This window comes from Sminthopsis crassicaudata, chromosome 1 (assembly GCF_048593235.1).
Source record: "Sminthopsis crassicaudata isolate SCR6 chromosome 1, ASM4859323v1, whole genome shotgun sequence".
Lineage (NCBI taxonomy): Eukaryota > Metazoa > Chordata > Mammalia > Dasyuromorphia > Dasyuridae > Sminthopsis > Sminthopsis crassicaudata.
The window spans coordinates 316,388,731-316,410,531 of NC_133617.1; positions in this window are offsets into that span (position 1 = coordinate 316,388,731).

A 21,801-nucleotide genomic window follows, 5' to 3' on the forward strand; every position below is an offset into this window, starting at 1 on the left:
TCAAGTCAGTTTCTGCCCTTTACATCTCCTGCTTTCTTTTGTTTTAGAACACAGATGGTCACGGCATCCCTGACTTCTCAGGGAGGTGAGAACCCCAAAAAGGAGGTGATCATGCCCCCCCCTGACTTCTCAGGAAAGGAGGTGAAAACACAAAAAAAGGAGGTGATTACTCCACCCACTGACTTCTCAGGAAGGGAGGTGATAGCACTAAAAAGAAGATGACCACACCCACCCTGATATCTCAGGAAGACAGATGAAAAACATCAAAGGGAAGTGGGGATTGCTAGCAGGTTTCTGGGCTGCACGTCTTATTAGAGACAGATATGGAAAAAAAAAAAAAAAAACATCAGCATGGGAGTTATTACACAAGTACATAGCAATAACGCACAGGCTAGTAGTGATGATTCTCCCCACAGCCAGTATAGGCTCAATGTGGTGTAACAAACATGAATTGTACATGCAATTAGTGATGTAACAAACAATATAAATCAACATGGTGTTGTAAAAGATTTCCAGAAGTCCTAGAAGGAGGATATGTAAATAACAATCACACACATGCCTCCTTTAGCAGCCATAAGATAGTCCAAAACCAATCTATTGTCCATTGCTTCATGTATCAGGGAATCCAATGATCCCTGCAAGTTTTTGAAGTCCTACAGCAGTCTGTTTATATGTTAGGGAATTAAATGATTCCTGCAGATTTTGGAGTCCTGCAATAGTCTTATCATTTCTCAAAAAATCCAATGAATCCTGAGGTTTTTGAAGTCCAACAATTTTTGATATTCATGAGTCAAACACCATAACTGCCAGGCCCTTTCAGTGGTGAAATCACAATCAGTGATGGAAACACTCGATGGTTTTTGGGTCTTCTCCTTCGTTTCAAGGGTCTGCTCCACGTCTCTCCAATGGACAAGGTGAATACGGTTCATTGGCACCCATCTGATTCTTTCTTCATCTGTAGAGATACAAGCAAACCATCTCCCCCAAGCAGTTAACCTATTTGGTCCCTTCCTTTTACCACTTTCTGGATCTTTCCACATCACCTGCTGATTATTTAAAAAGAGGGGGAGTTGCTTGCACTAGACACTGCCTTCCAGTGGGTTATAAAACCTTTCTGCTGGAGCCAGTGTATCAAAAATTTAGAAGCTGATAAACTTTTATAAACTAGGATAATAATAATGATAGTATATAGCATATATACTATATATATACATATATACTATCATAATAATGATAATAATATATATTATATGTCATATAATATATATAATATAATAATAATGATAAACTAGTATAAAAAACTAAATTTAGAAGTTCTCTAAGGTTACCTGTGTCTACCCCTTTCTTTTGTTTTTGGAGGAGTGGTTCAAAAAAACATTGCCAATTATGTAATGGTCTGGTTATCTTTAATGGAGACCTGTGTGTAAAATTTGGAACTATGACTAATAAAATTTGCCGCTCTGGGATGGTTTCATAGCACACATTAATTTCTGCATTAGTATAAAAGGTATATATCTTGTCAGGTCTTATCACATATAATTGTACTTCATGCTTAATGGTCTTTAATAAAATGCTAGACACAAGCATTGGGTAATGAGTAAGGCTTTGTTCTGATTTGCTGGGAGGTTCACTCACTCTATCTCACTGTCTCCTTGATGAAGGACTGCTGTGGGTGCCTCTAATGTAGCAAAAACTGATATCCAAGGGTTTTTGAGAGACTCTTTTAACCACATTGAATAAAGCCAGTTCAAGTTCTCTCAAAGCCTCTTGAGCTTCTTTTGTAAACTGATGTGGTAAGTTAAAAGCACTGTCTTCTCTTAAAATGTCATATAATTGTTGCAATTGATAGGTAGTCAAGCCTAACACTGGACACATCCATTGGATATCTCCTATCAATTTCTGAAAGTCATATAAGTTGTTTAGTGTCTGGTTTTTTTTAAATTAATTTTACGATTAAAATTTTTTTTGACAGTACATATACATGGGTAACTTTTCTTTGTTACAACATTATCCCTTGTATTCACTTCTTTTCCAAATTTTCCCCTCCCTCCCTCTACTCCCTCTCCTAGATGACAGGCAATCCCATACATGTTAAATGTGTTACAGTATATCCTAGACACAATATATGTGTGTAAAACCAAATTTCTTGTTGCACACTAAGAATTGGATTCCGAAGGTAAAAGTTACCTGGGTAGAAAGATAATAGTGCAAATAGTTTACCCTCTATTCCCAATGTTCCTACTCTGGGTATAGCTGATTCTGTCCATCATTGATCAACTGGAACTGAATTAGATCTTCTCTATGTTGAAGATATCCATTTCAATCAGAATACATCTTCATACAGTATTGTTGTTGAAGTGTATAATGATCTCCTGGTTCTGCTCATTTCACTCAGCATCAGTTGATGTAAGTCTCTCCAATCATCTCTGTATTCATCCTGCTGGTCATTTCTTACAGAACAATAATATTCCATAACATTCATAGACCATAATTTACCCAACCATTCTCCAATTGATGGGCATCCATTCATTTTCCAGTTTCTAGTCACTACAAAAAGGGATGTCACAAACTTTTTGGCAAATACAGGTCCCTTTCCCTTCTTTAGTATGTCCTTGGGATATAAGCCCAGGAGTAGCACTGCTGGATCAAAGGGTATGCACATTTTGATAACTTTTTGGGCATAGTTCCAAATTGCTCTCCAGAGTGGTCGGACTCCACTAACAATGTATTAGTGTCCCAGTTTTTCCACATCCTCTCCAACATTCATCATTATTTGTTCCTGCCATCTTAGCCAATCTGACACGTGTGTAGTGGTATCTCAGAGTTGTCTTAATTTGCATTGCTCTGATCAATAGTGATTTGGAACACTCTTTCATATGAGTAGAAATAGTTTCAATTTCATCATCTGAAAATTGGCCGTTCATATCCTTTGACCATTTATCAATTGGAGAATGGTTTGATTTCTTATAGAGTCAGTTCTCTATATATTTTGGAAATGAGGCCTTTATCAGAACCTTTACCTGTAAAAATATTTTCCCAATTTGTTACTTCCCTTCTAATCTTGTTTGCATTAGATTTGTTTGTACAAAGCTTTTTAATTTGATGTAATCAAAATCTTCTATTTTGTGATCAATAATGATCTCTAGTTCTCCTTTGGTCATAAATTCCTTCCTCCTCCATAAATCTGAGAGGTAAACTATCTTATGTTCCTCTAATTTATTTATGATCTCATTCTTTATGCCTAAATCATGGACCCATTTTGATCTTATCTTGGTATATGGTGTTATTTTAAGCATTATTTTTGAGGCTGAGTTAAATAGTTGGTATTGAGGGTAAGAGGAAGTTTAGAAATTAGTTTGTATCTTCTCCGCCATCTTGGCTCTGCCCCCTCTAGTTTCTCTGTTCTTCAGGAAAGTTTTTGTGCTGTAAACACCTTAGTGTATACTTCATATCCTAAATTTTGTAAAGCATGTCTTTGAATTTTTTTCTGGGGTTATGTGCAATTTATAATTCCTTAGTATTTCTATGGTCTTTTGTAGACATGCTTCTAACATTTGTTCCTCAGGTGCCCATCCTGATATGTCATCCATGTAATGTAATAACATTAGTTTTGGAAATGCTTTTCTTACTGGAGTAAGAGCAGCAACATAGAAGGGCTATTTTTTATTCCCTGTGGCAAAACTTTCCATTCATATCTTTTATAAGGCTCAGTTAAGTTAATGCTGGGCACTAAAAAGAGAAATCTTTTCATATCCTCCTTATCTAGAGGGATAGAATAGAGACAATCCTTAATGTCTATAACCCAAAGAGGCTATTCTCTAGGCAATTGAGTAAGAGATGGAAATTCAGCCTGAAGAGTTCCTATAGTTTCCATCTGTTCATTTACTTTTCTTAAATCAGTCAATATCTTTCATTTTTCAGATTTCTTTCTTACAACAAATACTGAGGAATTCCAAGGACTTCCCTTGTTGGCATCTTGGGAAGTCTGCATGATAGCCTGGCTATAAAAGGCATTTGTGTGCACTGTGGCACAACATTTTATGATCTCCTCTAAGGAAGCATCCTTGTGTAGTCCTAGTATAATTCTTCTGCAAAACTCATTAGCATTTTCTTTATCAAGTTGCCTTATCATAATGTCTGTTACTGCATTTTAACCATTAGTTCGCATGATACCAGTCTGTAAATGTCCCACAAAATCAGCAAAAGTTTCATTTGGTCCTTGTGCAATTTTTTTGAAGACCTTGCCCTTGTAGTTTTTATTGGGGAGAGAAGCCCATAATTTGATAAAAGCAGCAGCAGCAAATTTGCTCATATGCTGCTATGGAGTAATTAATCTGTACTTAAATTTCTTCATAAGAACCTATACCTGTTAGTTGGTCATGAGTAATTAGAGTATTAACTCCACTTTGACTATTTTGTTGAGCTTGTAATCTACTGAGCTCACTATATTCAGAAAGCCATAACAAGTTTTGTCCAAGTTCTAAGCAAGTCCTTGTTGTAGATGTTCAGTCACTAGGGGTTAAGACTTCATAAGCCAAATTCTGTAATAACATCTTAATATGAGCTGATGTAGCACCATAAAGAGTGGCAGGCTTTTTCAGGTCTTTGAGGATTTCCATATCAAAATAAGTATATCTTCTACTTTCTTGATCTGAAGAGTTAAATTGTGGAATCACAGGATACATATTGATTTTCAAATCAACTAAATCCTGGCTTTAAGTAGTGCTTTTTGCAATCTAGTCATAGGAGGGGGTGATTGCTGGGGGTGGTGTTGCTGGTGGTATCACTACTCCTCCCACTACTCCTCCTCCCTCCATCCTGGAAGATGGAGTTGATGGGGGCATGTTAATAATCTGCTCCATATGCAGGGTTGAAGCTGCCTTATGAGAGTGAGAATCACCACACTTTGAACCTGACTTAAATCCCCATGCCCTTGGGTGATAATGTCATTAATCTGTTCATTGTCTTCCTCTTTTTCCTCACACTTCCTCATCTAGCAGTTCCTAAACTTTTCTTTTTTTCTATAACTTGCAGGATGCTTTAAGGGTATTTGTATTATGTTGTATGTATAGAATGCTTCCTTGGAAATTGAATGAGGACCTTTATCATTGTAGTATTCACATAATTGATCTCTTTCTAATTTCCAAATAGCTGGCCTTATTTCTTCTTCCTCTAAGAACCCAGGAGATGGGTGATCTAATGTACCCCAAAAAATCTAGCAATCTGTTCCCAAGGTACAATTAAACATTGTCCTTTGATCAATTTAAGTATGCTTTCTATAGCACCCCTTTGTGGCAGGAGTGGGACTGGGGCTTGGGCTGGGGCTGTGGGAGAATCTTTTCCTATTATCTGCCCTATTTCAGCTAGAAAAGGTTACTAGTTTAGCCCTTAACAAAGCAAGTTCCCTGTTTGTCTATTAAAATACTCACCCAATTTACTGGTCACCTGAGACTTCAGTGAAAGTAGGGTCTTGGTCCACACATTAGACGCCAAATGTGAAGATCAAGTTAGCACCCTTGGTACCTTAGAATCAGCCAGAGTCAGGATAAGCAAAAGTCCATGGTCTTTATTCTTGGTCTTAGGAGTAGATGTGAATTGGATTGATGCAGGATCTGCAGGAACTCTCCTCTCTTTTTTCTACCACCCAAGGTGACTCTGTCTTGTCTTATTCCACTCCCTAATCCTCCTCACAATTCTCTGTGTACACCAAAAGATTGAACCAGCAGAAAATAGTGGGAAGGGCCATTTTCCATGTATATGCTAATAAAGTATTGAAATATTTGTAATTAGCCTTAAGGGCTCACTTGTCCTACCTCAGTGCATCAACTCAGTTTCAGGCCTTTACAGCATTATAATTGGGAGATTTTGAAACAGGTCCAAATATCACCTGATATTAAAATATATACATATTTGTACCGTATACATACATACATACATACATACATATATATATATATATATATATATATATATATATATATATATATATATATATATATATATATATATTTTTTTTTTTTAAACTGACATCCTGATTATAATTTATACCTGCCAATTCAGGGAACACAATTATCTTTAAAGAATCAAGAAAACAAAAAGGTAATAGACAATGGTCACAGGTAAACCATTAATATTAGTTTCTGGATAAATGGCATAAGAGGGAAGATGTAGATAAGATTAGATTGGTAAATAAAGTGGATGAATCATTTACCAAGAGAGACAATGTTTTAACAATACAAATACTGACTTGTTGCCCTGAAATAATACAAAGAAAAAGAGAAAATTCTTCAGTGCATTTAAAATGTCTTTTGTGAGTGATTTACACAGTTTTAGATGAAGTTGGAATAAATGTTTCTTGTACATGAAAATTTTCATATAGTATTTTAAAAATACAGACACTTAAATCAACCTTAAAATAAATGTTTAAAAAGAAAAAAAAAGAAAGAAAGAAAAATATCTTGTAGCTTCTCATCCTGACAGATTGTGCATTTCATAAATGTAATCCCTATTTGAATAAAAGAAGGAAAAGAGAAAGAAAAAAGGAAAAACAAAGGGCAAAGGAGGAAAAAAGCAGCTATTACATACCAGGCATTGTGCTTTGTGCCTTGCAAATATTAAATCATTTGATTTTCCTGGGAGGTACATGCTTTTATTATTCCCAATTTACAATTAAAGAAACTAAAGTGAAGAGAGTTTAAGCAACATTTCCCAGAGGCATCTAGGTAATAAGTGTCAAAGGAAAAATTGATTCTTGGTGCAATTTGCCATTTCCTTCTTCAGCTTTTTTTTTTTTTTTTAAACAAGAAAAATTAGGGAAACTGGTTAAATGACTTGCCCAGAGTGACACAGCTAAAGACAGTCTGACATCAGATTTGAACTCAGTATGAATAGTCTTCCTTACTCTATGCTGCATATATATGTATTTGTATATATATACACATATATATGTATATATATGTATATATATATATATATATATATATTCCTTTTTCTTCTAAACGTATTTCCATATTTTTTATGCTACACAAGAAAAATCAGATTAAAAGAGATAAAATGAGAAAGAAAAACATGAGTAAGCAAAATAGAAAGGTTAAAATACTATTTTGTGATCCACATTCAGCCCCCATAATCCTTTCTCTGCATGCAGCTGGCTTTCTCCATCAGAACTCTACTAAAATTGGCTTGAATTTCATTGTTGAAAAGAGCCAAGTCTATCACAGTTGATAATCACATAATCTTGTTACTGCTATTTAATATTGTTCTCTGGGTTCTACTCACTTCACTTAGCATTAGTCCATGTATGTCTCTCCAGGCCTTTCTGCAATCAGCCTACTAATCATTACTTATTGAAAAAATAATATTCCATGACATTTCATATACCATAATTTATTCAGCCATTCCCCAACTGATGGGCATCCACTCTGTTTCCAATTTCTTGCCACTACAGAAAGGGCTTCTACAAACATTTTTGGACATGTGGGTCTTTTTTCCCTTTTTATGATATCTTTGTGTACAAGTAGAGACACTGCTTGATCAAAGGGTATGTACAGTTTAATAGCTCTTTGGGTATAATTCCAAATTGCTCTCCAAAATGGTTGGAGCAGTTCATGACTTAACAATATATTAATGACCCAGTTTTATAACATATCCTCCAATTTTTATCATTATCATTGTCATCTTATCTGATATGATAGGTATTAATACTGATTCCTCAGAGTTGTTTTAATTTGCATTTCTCTAATCAATATTGATTTAGAGCATTTTTTCATATAGCTAGAAATTGCTTTAATGTCTTCATTTGAAAATTGTCTATTCATATCTTTTGACAATTTGTTCATTAGAGAGTGACTTGTATTTATTACAAACTTTTATACAATGAGTTATGCTGCCTCCATTTCTTTGACTAATTCAATCCATAGACTTAACATGAGTTAACTAGTTAAGATGGAGATATCTTTTCCATCATGAACCTTAGTGGGAGCATATAAATACTGACAATTCTGTAGAGAAAAAACAGCAAGGTTATATGAGCTACTTAACTCTCAAATAACAATGTTACTGGATATCGTAAAACCTAGGTCAGAAAAGGAATTTCAAAGGAAGAAGTGTCCATCATTACCAAAGTATTTCACTTAAGAACATTTATTTTGTAATTGTGGCACCTATTCTGGGACTAATTCCCCCAGTTACTCTGATACTTGTAGCACAACTTCCAAAGAGAAACTTTATATATATATATATATATATATATACATAATTCAGTATAGGATTCTATTCTAGTGGATGATCTTATCAAATGGGAGGTTGATGTCTAACACTATCTCTTATTAACACCCACCATCATATTCCTTATTGATGAACCAGTTTGCCAGCCAGAGTTAATTTGCTTTTCTGATGAATATTTATTAACTTGTTATAGCAAGCACTTTCTATTAAAAAATTGCCCAAACGTTTGCAAACACATTTCCTGGGTACAGTAAACTAAAGCAAAGTAGCAGTTTATAATCCCATTGGATCATCATCCTTTATAATTTTATTAAAATTTGGAGTTTTCCTGATGTTTGAGTGTTGCTTTGTACTAGTTAAAGAAGCTAATTTTTTCCATTATCCAAGATGCTGCATGAAACTGCCTTTCTTTTTTGTCTATTTTGTCCTATCTTAATTTCTCTAAGGATGCTACTGGTCCCATCTCTCTGACAATATGCTCAAAGGGGATAAGTGATTTACCATGCCCTTCCTAGGCTCATTCCTTCCTCACTTTCCCCAATTCCTTGCTGTCCTCTGGCAAAGACCCAAGGGTCCTTTCTCAAAATTCTCCCCATGTTTGACTTTGGAAGCAGTTACTATAATACTGATGTTGGGTGTGTCTAATTCTTTCAATCAATTATATTTAATCTTTTAATTTAATACAATCATTTAAAGCAGTTTACCCTTTCCCAAATGAATTAAGTAGGCTGTTCACACACACACACACACACACACACACACACACACACACACACACACACTAGATTTTTACCATTCATTGATTGATTGGTGATTAATTGATGAGAGGTCTATTCACAACAACTTTATATTTTTATGCTTTTGATTTTGTAACTAAATCAAAGAAGCATTGCCACCTGATAAGGGTATAACATCTTGTTAGCTACATGGGAATTTTACTTTACCCATATAATATTGATTTTAATTTCATTAGAATAAAATTTTAAGATATTAGATTGACATAAATTTAAGTACCAAGAAAAAAGCTGGACAGGTAATGTCTTAGAAGAAACTGTTTGCTTATTTATTTATTTAGGAACACACATTGAAAGTTATCTTTCTTTTCCCCTTCTTCAAATATATTATAAAGAAATAAGCCAATGGTAGATAGAATAAAAGGAGAAAATATTTGTTCACGATGGCCCCCATACAATCATACTTGAACTATATGGAATCATCAATAAATTGTCTTTTACCACTGCCCCGAATTTAATCATTTCTCCTTATTTTTCATTGATAAATTAAGAATTTGATATTTACTTTATCATTCTTGTCATCCCCATGTTTTGACTTGCTCAATTCTGATACTTGTTTGATCCTATGATTGCCCATCCTATCCTTCTCACAATCTTGCTTCTGGGAACTTTTATATCCTATAAATTAGATACTGGCTAAAATATTTGTTAATATGCTACTAAAACCTGTCACATCATTTCCCTCTTAGCTTCATAGGTACTAGTGGATAATGATATTAGCCTAAAGTATAATGTTCTTATTTGGTTTTCTAGAGGTCTTGGGGCAGCCTTCTTTTTAGTAATCACTGCAAGAATAGCCAGTTGTTAAAGTACAAAAGTCTTTATTGTCTCCTTTGCTTGGTGCTCAGCTAGCTTTCTTGTGGCCTTCACAGGGGACTTGGTTTCAATGGATAAAATGCAGGAGGACAGGCCAGCCACCAAAATATTGAAGAAGACAGAAATTAATCTCTCTGTCCTTAGCTCCCAGAGCTTAAGCTCATCCTCCAGTCTGCTTTCTTCTCTGGCTCTGAGTCTGAATTAGAGGGTTTTTGCTTCAGCCTACAGCCACCCCAAAGGTGGATGATGGAATAAATCTGTCTCTGCCTCATTTGGCTGAGTTTTTCTTAGCTTATATGCTGTACACTGAGTATAAACCAATCATTATATCATTAGGAAACCATTATTTGTTGTAAGATTAAATCAATCATATGGAATTTAGAGAACTATTAAGTACCATGATAAAGTAGATAACCACTATCTCATCAATTCCACTGAATTAGCACCTTGTAAGATTCCTTGTTTTAAGCACAAGATTTCTGTCCCATAACATAAGGATATGGGAAGCTATCACCCCAAATCCCAATCTTTGGGATTGTGGTGATGCTGAAAATCTCACAGAGTAAATAGTTTGAATGCTAGCTAAGCATAATGATACATGTAGTCCAGAGTCTCAGTAAAGCTACCAAATGGTTTAGACAGAAAGTTCATATTACTCTTACCTGGTGGTTCTGACAGAATTCAGAGAAGAAACATGTGGGAATGAAGATTACAAGGATTAGAAAGCAAAGCAGCCAATGTCACATTATAATAATTACACAGAGAACCATAAAGGATAGAGTTTGAGAAATATGCAGTCATTGCTTTGTTATTGAGCTATCACTATCCCAAATGTCAGGAGGAATATTTCTGCATGTCCCACTTCCTGTCTCCTTCTCTCCCTTTACATCCTGAAGGATGATAATTTGAATTCAAGAGTATGTTGAGATAAATAAAACTTCTGATGTAAGGATTCACTGAGTCATTTTTCAGGTCTACTCATCCCCATTTGGTTTATATCTACCACCCAACTCTCATCTGTAGCTCTAAAAAGTTGTAGTAACCACACCTCAGTTAAAACATCATGGTTGCCAAACTAAACCAAGTTGAACAAATGACTACTAAACTAGGAAGTTGTCTATCCCAAACAGGGAGGAACAGTACTCTAGCAGACTAAACAAATAAGAATTATTTATTCCAGTGGATATAAAGGCAGTTGAAGTAAGAGTTGTGGAGCACCTAGAGTTTAGATAAATATCAACGACATTAAGGTCAACCACTGCATCCACATCATCACTAGTTACCTTGATTTTCATTTTGCAACTGGATTTCAATGCTCTCAAAAAGAAAGGTCGATAACTTTATACATCTCTATCTCACTTCAATGCAATTCATGTCTGAGTCAAGTTATCATCCTTGTGATAGATATCATAGTTCTTCTTCATAAATGAAAGAAGAGTAATATTTTAAATTATACAAAAGTTTTTACCTGCTATGTCCCTTAGTAGACACTTCCTTAAAACAGATGCTAAGAACTCTGCTATTTTGAGTGATTGTTACCCTGGATATCTTAGAATCAGCCAGAGTCAGGATAAGCAAAAGTCTTTATTCTTGATCTTTTGGAGTTAGGATAGATATAGATATAGATATAGATATAGATATAGATATAGATATAGATATAGATATAGATATAGATATAAGAAATCTCCACACCTCCTTTCTCTCTCTCCACCATCAAAGAATGAATCTGCTTGTCCTACTCCACCTTCTGATCTCTCTCACCCTTCTTTGTGTCCACTCATAAATCAAGTCAGCACAGAATAGTTGAGTATGGTCATCCTCCAAGCATGTGTTAAAAGAGTATTGTCCAATTGGTAATTAGCCTCAAGTGCTCCCTTGTCCAAGTGCATCTGCTCAGAGTTTCAGCCCTTTACATCTCCTGCTTTCATTTGTTTTAGAACACAGGTGGTCACGCCATCCCTGACTTCTCAGGGAGGTGAAAGCACTAAAAAGGAGATAATCATGCCCTCCCTGACTTTTCAGAAAGGGAGATGAAAAGCACCAAAGGGAAGTGGAGATTGCTACTAGGTTTCTGAGCTGAAGGGTCTTATTAGAGACAAGTATGCATAAACCCATCAGGATGAAAGGTATTATACAAGCACATAGCAATAATGCACAGGCTATTAGTGATGACTCTCCCCACAGTCAGTGCAGCCTTTCTGGTGTAACAAACATGAATTGTACATGCAAGTAGTGATATAACAAACAATATGAATCAACATGGTCTTGTAAAAGATTTCCAGAAGTCCTAAAAGGAGGGTATGTAAACATCAGTCACACATATGCCTTCTTCAGCAGCCAAGAGATAGTCAAAAACCAATCTATTGTCCATTGCTTCACGTGTCAGGGAATCCAATTATCTCCACAAGTTTTTGAAGTCCTGCAACAGTCTTTTTATATGTTAGGGAATCCAATGATTCCTACAGGTTTTGAAGTCCTGCAACAGTCTTATGTCTCAAAGAATCCAATGATCCCTGAGGGTTTTCAAGTCCTATAAAAGTCTTATGATGTCTCAGAGAATCCAATGATTCCTGAGGGTTTTGAAGTCCAACAATTTTTGATGTCCATGAGTCAAATGCCATAACTATCAGGCTCTTTCAGTGGTGGGCACAGTCAGCTGCAGAACCATCCCATGTTTCTTGAGTATTCTCCTTCATTTCAAGGATCTGCTCTGTCTTTCTCCAATGGACAAGGTGAATACGGCTCATTGGCACCCATCTGATTCCTTCTCCATCTGTAGAGATACAAGCAAACCCTTTCCCCCAGGCAGTTAACCTATCTGGTCCCTTCCATTCACAATATTCTGGGTCTCTCCACATCACCTGGTGATTACCTAAAGAGAGGGGGAGTTGCTCGCACTAGACACTGCCTTCCAGTGGGTTATAAAACCTTTCTGCTGGAGCCAATACATCTTTGTCAAAGATTAAGAAGTTAATAATATAAAGGGCTAGATTTAGAAGTTCTCTAGGGTTATCTGTGGCTCCCCTTTTCTTTTGTTTTTGGAGGAGAGCCTTGAGGTCTCTGTTTCTCCTCTCTACTATTGCCTGTTCTTGAGGATTAAAATGTATGCCAGTGTAAAATCTTATACTGTGCACAAAAGTATGCAAAATGTTTAGAAGTATATTCCGATCCATTGTCTGTATTTATTGCTTGTGGCACACCCATAATTGCAAATGCTTGTATAAGCAACCTTTTCTTCAAGAATCCATCGCCAATTATGTAATAGTCTGGCTAACTTTAATGGGGATCTGTGTGTAAAATTTGGAGCCATGGCTAATAAAATTTGCTACTCTGGGTTGGTTTCACAGCACACATTAACTTGTGCATTAGTATAAAAGGTGTATATCTTGTCAGGTCTTATCCCAGATAACTGTACTGCTCCCTTAATGACCTTCAATAAAATTCTAGCTACACACACTGGGTAAGGAGTAAGGTTTTGTTCTGGTTATGCTGGGAGGTTCATCCACTCTATCACACCGTCTCCTTGATGAAGGACTGCTGTGGGTACCTCTTGTGTAGCAAAAACTGATGTTTCCCAAGGGTTTTTGAGTGACTCTTTCAACCACATTGGATAAAGCCAGTTCAACTTGTCTCAAAGCCTCTTGAGCTTCTTTTGTAAGCTGGCATGGTGAATTTAAAGCACTGTCTACCCTTAAAATGTCATATAATGTTTGCAATTGACAGGTAGTCAAGCCTAGCACGGGACACATCCATTGGATATCTCCTATCAATTTCTGGAAGTCATTTAAGATGTTTGTTTAGCTTCTCTGTTCTTAAGGAGAGTTTTTGTACTGTAAGCACCTTAGGATATACTTCATATCTTAAATATTGTAAAGGAGCATGTCTTTGAATTTTTTCTGGAGCTATGTGCAATTTATAATTCCTTAGTGTTTCTATGGTCTTTTGTAGACATGGTTCTAACATTTGTTCCTCAGGTGCCCATCTTGATATGTCATCCATGTAATGTAATAACATTAGTTTAGGAAATGCTTTTCTTACTGGAGTAAGAGCAGCAACAACATACATTTGACACATAGTAGGGCTGTTTTTTAATTTCCTGTGGAATATGTTAATGGAGTATTTCCAATTGGTAATTAGCTTCAAGTGTTCCCTTCTCCAAGTGCATCTGCTCAGTTTCAGCCCTTTACAGGTGATATTGACCAGGTTAATGATGCTTCCCTCAATGACTCTCTAAAACTGCTTTACATTTATTCATTCTATGTGGACCTTTTGTCATATTCTATCCAAAATCCTATACAGAGTGATATACACAATAGTCTGGATTACTTTGGGATTTTTCAAGTTTCTAGTCTGCTTGACTTTTTTTTTTCCCCAAAAACTTTTTTTTTATTTTTTTTTTAAATTTTATATTATACCTTTAAAATCTTCATCCATGGTATACATATTTTTAGTGTAGCAGCATGTTTAACTTTTTAAAAATAATTCTTGTACAATCTTCTTTGAAGAATGTTTAACTATCTGATAGCAGTGATTGAAAAATTTTAATGATTATAGCGATGTCTGTGAGCCACATTTACAATTTCAGTTTAAAATTGGCTACAATTATTTGTAGCAAGACATACTGCTTTCTATGTAATCATTTAGCTGTGACTGAAATGATTGTTAGATCCTCATTTTCAAATTTTAAAAACAGCAAGTTGTCTCACCACAACTTTCTCACCTGCTTTCTACCACCACCCTTCTCCTTTACTTATTTAAAGAACACTTCAAATTTCATCTCAAGAAATCTTTTAGAGTTCAGCATATAAGATTATTGCCTTGATAAGATCTGCTTACGTGCCTTCAAAAAGAAAAGATAAACTGGTTCAAAAATATACCAAAATGCTAAACTAAAATACTGCCTAAATGAATTTAATAAATAATATGGTTTAGTACAGGGATGAAAATCAAATCAGGAGAGAACTTTAGAGATCACCTACTATAATTTGTTTTTTAAACCTAATAGATATCCATAGGATTTGAAGCTGGAAGGGATCTTATCTCACAAAAACAAAAACAAAAACTTAGTTTGACCTTTCAAGAAGAAGAATATTGTCTCTTAAGACATTTGATGGGGATTCAAATCTTGCTCCTATAATATTTGTTACTTCTTTTAACTTGGGAAATTCACCTTAAATCTCTGAGCCTCAGTTTCCTAGTCTGTAAATGAATAGCTTTAATTTCATGGTTTCTGAGGCCATTTCCAGCTCTTAAACTATAATCCTCTATTTTTAGAAATAAGGGTCAGAGAATGTATACCTTTCTCTTGGTCACATTGGTATTAAGGAGGAATGTTGGCAAACACAGCACAATATCTTATATAATATCTTATGTACCACCTGACTACATACTAATCATATAGCCAATATTCTCTATTTTAGCATTTTTCATTATAAAATAGCAAGATTGTTTTTTTTTACTCAGTTTTCTCACTAAATGCTAAACTTTATTTTATTTAAATCACAAGGCATCATTAATGATTTAGAACATTCAGCAATTTAAGCTACTGCATAAGGACAATGATCATTTAGTCAGTTGAATATCAGCCAATTCTTTAGACCAGAATTCTCAGTCAACTCCAAAGAGAGTTTTGACAGCTTAACGGACACTGCTCAAGCATAGTTGCTCATTATCTCTTTCCAAAGCAGAAATTGTCCTTGATAAGTAAGTTACCACATCAGTAGCTCACTTACTGCTCTTGATTGTTTCTATCTGCAGGCATTTGTATAATCCAGTAATAGGTAATTGGACTATTGTGCTGCATATATGTTAGTGGTATTGCTTTTTTAACCAAACTGAATATTTTACATTAAAAATGTATTAGAATTTGAAACATATGGAAATAAACATTGCATAATGCTGCAAGAAAAATCTCATTACTGAATAATAAGAAAATACCAATCTTACAAAAATGCATGTATTGAATTCATAAAAAACTTATATAAAAATGATAATTTTCTCCCTGAAATATATATGATATTGTCTATTAATATAGAATGAATGCTAATCGGTCCACTGTTCATAATATAATAATAGCAGTATTCAAAAAAAGTATTTCCTCTTAAGGAAGGAGACGTATTAGGCACAATGCTTTTATTAGAAAATAGTAGCAAAATGTTGGAATTTGTTTTAAAAGGTAGAAAAAAAGATGAAAAAGATATGAAATTCCTTTCCACAGCATACATATTTCCTTGAATACAGTAGGTGCTCAAGAAATTTGTTTCATTTGCTGTAGATAGTAGATTTGATAGAAAGTAAACAAATCTTTCTTAAAGTACTCACTTCTAATTATGTTAGACAAGAATAGTACATAGCTAAAACAGAAGAAATGTCCTTAGGAAACATATAAAAGTTAGATTAAAATGTACATATATAAAAGAGCTGGGGAAAAATACAAATAATGATATCAAAAAGAGCTGCTATCGATTATATAGCTCCCAAAATGCCAACTTGAATTTCAAGAAAGAAAAGATCACTTGGAATAAGACTCTGTGTAGTGCTCCTGAAGAAGTAGTAATTTAGCAAGTTACTAAAAAAAGGTGTAAGTTTTATATTTAAAATGGTGGGCAAGGGGAGAGGCCATGGTAGATGGATTGAGGATCCATCAAATATTACATTCATAATACTTTTCCTTGCTCTCTCTGCATTATCACTGACCTTTTTTGTTATTATTTTAACTGTGACCAATTATTTGAGGTCAGAGAGGGCAGAGAAGAATACAGACTTTTGATTATTTTTTGAGAAATCACATTTCAAACATAGGAGACAAACACTGAATAATGCTGAAAAAATATTTTAATATGTAATATTTTATGCAGAATCTTATGGTCCTTTTATTTTTGTGAAAATATAAAGAATGTCATTTTGCAAAGGAGAAGATGCTTAATTTCTTTTCTTTTTTTTATTTTTTATAATATTATCCCTTGTATTCATTTTTCCAAATTATCCCCCCCTCCCTATATTCACTCACCCCGATGACAGGCAATCCCATACATTTTACATATGTTACAATATAGTCTAGATACAATACATGTGTGTGAATATCATTTTCCTGTTACACAATAAACATTAGATTCCGAAGGTACATGCAACCTGGGCAGACAGATATTAGTGCTAACAATTTACATTCACTTGCCAGTGTTTCTTCTCTGGGTGTAGCTACCTCTGTCCATCATTGATCAACTGGAAGTGAGTTGTCTTTTCTTTATGTTGAAGATTTCCACTTCCATCAGAATACATCCTCATTCAGTATTGTTGTTGAAGTGTACAGTGATCTTCTGGTTCTGCTCATTTCACTCAGCATCAGTTGATTTAAGCCTCTCCAGGCCTCTCTGTATTCCTCCTGCTGGTCATTTCTTACAGAACAATAATATTCCATAACCTTCATATACCATAATTTACCCAACCATTCTCCAACTGATGGACATCCATTCATCTTCCAGTTTCTAGCTACAACAAAAAGAGCTGCCACAAACATTTTGGCACATATATGTCTCTTTCCGCTCTTTAGTATTTCTTTGGGATATAAGCCCAGTAGTAGCGCTGCTGGGTCAAAGGGTATGCACAGTTTGATAACTTTTTGGGCATAATTCCAGATTGCTCTCCAGAATGGCTGGATTCTTTCACAACTCCACCATCAATATATTGGTGTCCCAGTTTCCCCACATCCCTTCCAACATTCATCATTATTTGTTCCTGTCATCTTAGCCAATCTGACAGATGTGTAGTGGTATCTCAGAGTTGTCTTAATTTGCATTTCTCTGATCAATAGTGATTTGGAACATTCTTTCATATGAATGGAAATCATTTCAATTTTATCATCTGAAAATTATCTGTTCATATCCTTTGACCATTTATCAATTGGAGAATGGTACGGTTTCTTATAAATTAGGGTCAGTTCTCTATATATTTTGGAAATGAGACCTTTGTCAGAACCTTTACTTTTAAAAATATTTAGCCAATTTGTTACTTCCATTCTAATCTTGTTTGCATTAGTATTATTTGTACAGAAACTTTTTAGTTTGATGTAATCAAAATCTTCTATTTTGTGATCAATAATGATCTCTATTTCTCCTCTGGTCATAAATTCCTTCCTCCTCCACAGGTCTGAGAGGTAGACTATCCTCTGTTCCTCTAATCTATTTATTATCTCCCTCTTTATGCTTAAATCATGGACCCATTTTGATCTTGTCTTGGTATATGGTGTTAAGTGTGGATCCATATCTAATTTCTGCCATACTAATTTCCAGTTTGCCAACAGTTTTTTTCCAAATAATGAATTTGTATCCCTATTGTTGCTATCTTTGGGTTTGTCAAAGATTAAATTGCTATAGATGTACCCTTTTTTGTCCTTTGTATCTAATCTGTTCCACTGATCTACTGGTCTATTTCTTAGCCAATACCAAATGGTTTTGGTGACTGCTGCTATATAATACAGCTTTAGATCAGGTACACTTAGACCACCTTCCTCTGAGTTTTTTTTCATTAGTTCCCTTACAATTCTTGACCTTTTATTCTTCCATATGAATTTTGTTGTTATTTTTTCTAGGTCACTGAAATAGTTTCTTGGGAGTCTGATTGGTATAGCACTAAATAAATAGATTAGTTTGGGAAGTATTGTCATCTTTATTATATTCACACGGCCTATCCAAGAGCATTGAATGTCTTTCCAATTATTTAAATCTGATTTTATTTTTGTGGCAAGTGTTTTGTAATTTTTCTCATATAATTCCTGACTTTTCTTTGGTAGATGGATTCCCAAATACTTTATACTCTCAACATTTGTTTGGAATGGAATTTCTCTTTGTATCTCTTGCTGTTGCATTTTGTTAGTGATATATAAAAATGCCGAGGATTTGTGTGGATTTATTTTGTATCCTGTCACTTTGCTGAAATTTTGAATTATTTCTAGTAGCTTTTTAGCAGAGTCTTTGGGGTTCTCTAAGTATACCATCATGTCATCTGCAAAAAGTGATAGTTTAATTTCCTCATTTCCTACTCTAATTCCTTGAATCTCTTTCTCGGCTCTTATTGCCGAGGCTAGCGTTTCTAGTACTATATTGAATAGTAATGGTGACAGTGGGCAACCTTGTTTCACTCCTGATCTTACTGGGAAAGGTTGCAGTTTATTTCTATTGCATATTATGCTTACTGAAGGTCTTAAATATATGCTCCTGATTATTCTAAGGAATAGTCCATTTATTCCTTTACTCTCAAGAGTTTTTAGTAGGAATGGATGTTGGATTTTGTCAAATGCTTTTTCTGCATCTATTGAGATGATCATATGGTTCTTATTAATTTGATTATTAATATGGTAAATTATATTAATAGTTTTCCTAAGATTAAACCAGCCCTGCATTCCTGGAATAAATCCTACTTGATCATAGTGTATTATCCTGGAGATGATTTTCTGAAGTCTTTTTGCTAATATCTTATTTAAGATTTTAGCATCAATATTCATTAAGTAGATTGGTCTATAATTTTCTTTCTCAATTTTCGCTCTACCTGGTTTAGGTATCAGTACCATGTCTGTGTCATAAAAGGAGTTTGGTAGGACTCCTTCATCCCCTACTTTTTCAAATAATTTATATAACATTGGGGTTAATTGTTCTTTAAATGTTTGGTAGAATTCACATGTGAATCCATCTGGTCCTGGGGATTTTTTCCTGGGGAGTTGATTAATAGCTTGTTCTATTTCTTTTTCTGAAATGGGACTATTTAAGCAATTTATCTCCTCCTCTGTTAATCTAGGGAGCCTATATTTTTGGAGGAAGTCATCCATTTCAATTAAGTTATCAAATTTATTGGCATAAAGTTGGGCAAAGTAACTCATTATTTCTCTAATTTCCTTTTCATTGGTGGAAAGATCCCCCTTTTCATTTGTAAGACTATCAATTTGATTTTCCTCTTTCTTTTTTTTTTTGATCAAATTTACCAAAGGTTTATCTATTTTATTGGCTTTTTCATAAAACCAACTCTTGGTTTTATTTATTAATTCAATAGTTTTTTTTTTTTACTTTCAATATTATTGATTTCTCCTTTTAAAGTTTGTATTTCAAGTTTAATTTTTGGTTGGGGGTTTATAATTTGGTCTTTTTCTAGCCTTTTAAATTGTGAGCCCAATTCGTTAATCTTCTCTTTCTCTATTTTCTTCAAGTAAGCCTCCAAAGATATAAAATTTCCCCTTATTACTGCTTTAGCTGCATCCCAAAGATTTTGGTATGATGTCTCATCATTGTCATTCTCTTGGGTGAAATTGTTAATTGTTTCTATAATTTGCTCTTTCACCCAGTCATTCTTTAAGATGAGATTGTTCAGTTTCCAATTACTTTTGGGTCTATTTACTCCTAACTTTTTACTGAATGTAGCTTTTATTGCATTGTGGTCTGGGAAGAAGGCATTTATTATTTCTGCCTTCCTACATTTAATTTTGAGATCTTTATGTCCTAATATATGGTCTATTTTTGTATAGGATCCATGAACTGCTGAGAAGAAAGTATATTCCTTTGTATTGCCATTCATTTTTCTCCAAAGGTCTATCATACCTAGTTTTTCTAATGTTCTATTTACTTTTTTAATTTCTTTCTTGTTTGTTTTGTGGTTTGATTTGTCTAAATCTGAGAGTGCAAGGTTGAGATCTCCCACTATTATAGTTTTACTGTCTATTTCTTCTTGCAATTCTCTTAACTTTTCCTTTAGAAAGTTAGATGCTATACCACTTGGTGCATATATGTTTAGTATTGATATGGCTTCATTATTTATGCTACCTTTCAGCAGGATATAGTTTCCTTCCTTATCTTTTTTAACGAGATCTACTTCTGCTTTTGCTTGATCTGAGATAAGGATAGCTACCCCTGCTTTTTTGGCTTTACCTGAAGCATAATAGGCTCTGTTCCAACTTTTTACCTTTACTCTGTATGTATCTCCCGGCTTTAAGTGTGTTTCCTGTAGACAACATATTGTAGTGTTCTGCTTTTTGATCCAATCTGCTATCCATCTCCATTTATTGGGATCGTTCATCCCATTTACATTTACAGTTAAAATTACTAATTCTGTATTTCCTGCCATCATATTATCCCCAGATTATGCTTTTTCCCTTAACCCCCCTGATCCCTCTCCCCAACATTTAATTTACAGACCCCCCCTTGTGACACGCAACCCTCTCTTTTTTTTTTTAGTATCCCTCTCCCCTCCCTCCAAGTCCCTTCACTTATTCTCCTTTTCCTTTTCCCTTTTCCTCTCCCCCCTTTTAATGAGGTGAGAGAAAATTCTCTGAAAAACAAATATGTTAATTATTTACTCTTTGAGCCTATCCTGATGAGAGTAAGATTCACACAATGATTCTCCCCCTCACTAAGTTCCCTCAGATATGGTGTATTTTCTATGCCTCTTCCTGGGATGTAATTTCCCTCTTTTTATCATTCCTTCCCCTTTTTCTGAACCGACCTCCTTCCCTTTACTACACCCCCCTTTTTTCTTTTATATCAGTAAAATCAAATTATCCTTGAGTACTTTTTATATACCCACAACAGAGTTACAGTTCTCAAGGGTTCTGTGTACCTTTTTCTGTTTCTATTCAGTCTTGTGGATGTAGATCAAATTTTTTGTTTAAGTCTGGTTTTTTTCTTAGAAACATATTGAATTCCTCTGTTTCATTGAATGACCATCTTCTTCCATGGAAAAAGATGCTAAACTTAGTTGGGTAGTTCATTCTTGGTTGCAGTCCTTGATCTTTTGCCTTACGGAATATCAGGTTCCAGGCCCTTCTATCTTTTAATGTGTTGGCAGCCAGATCTTGAGTGACCCTTATTGTGGCCCCTTGGTATTTAAATTGTTTTTTCCTAGCTGCTTGCAGGATTTTCTCCTTTGTGTGGTAATTCTGCAGCTTAGCCACAATATTCCATGGTGTTCTTTTTTTAGGGTCTAT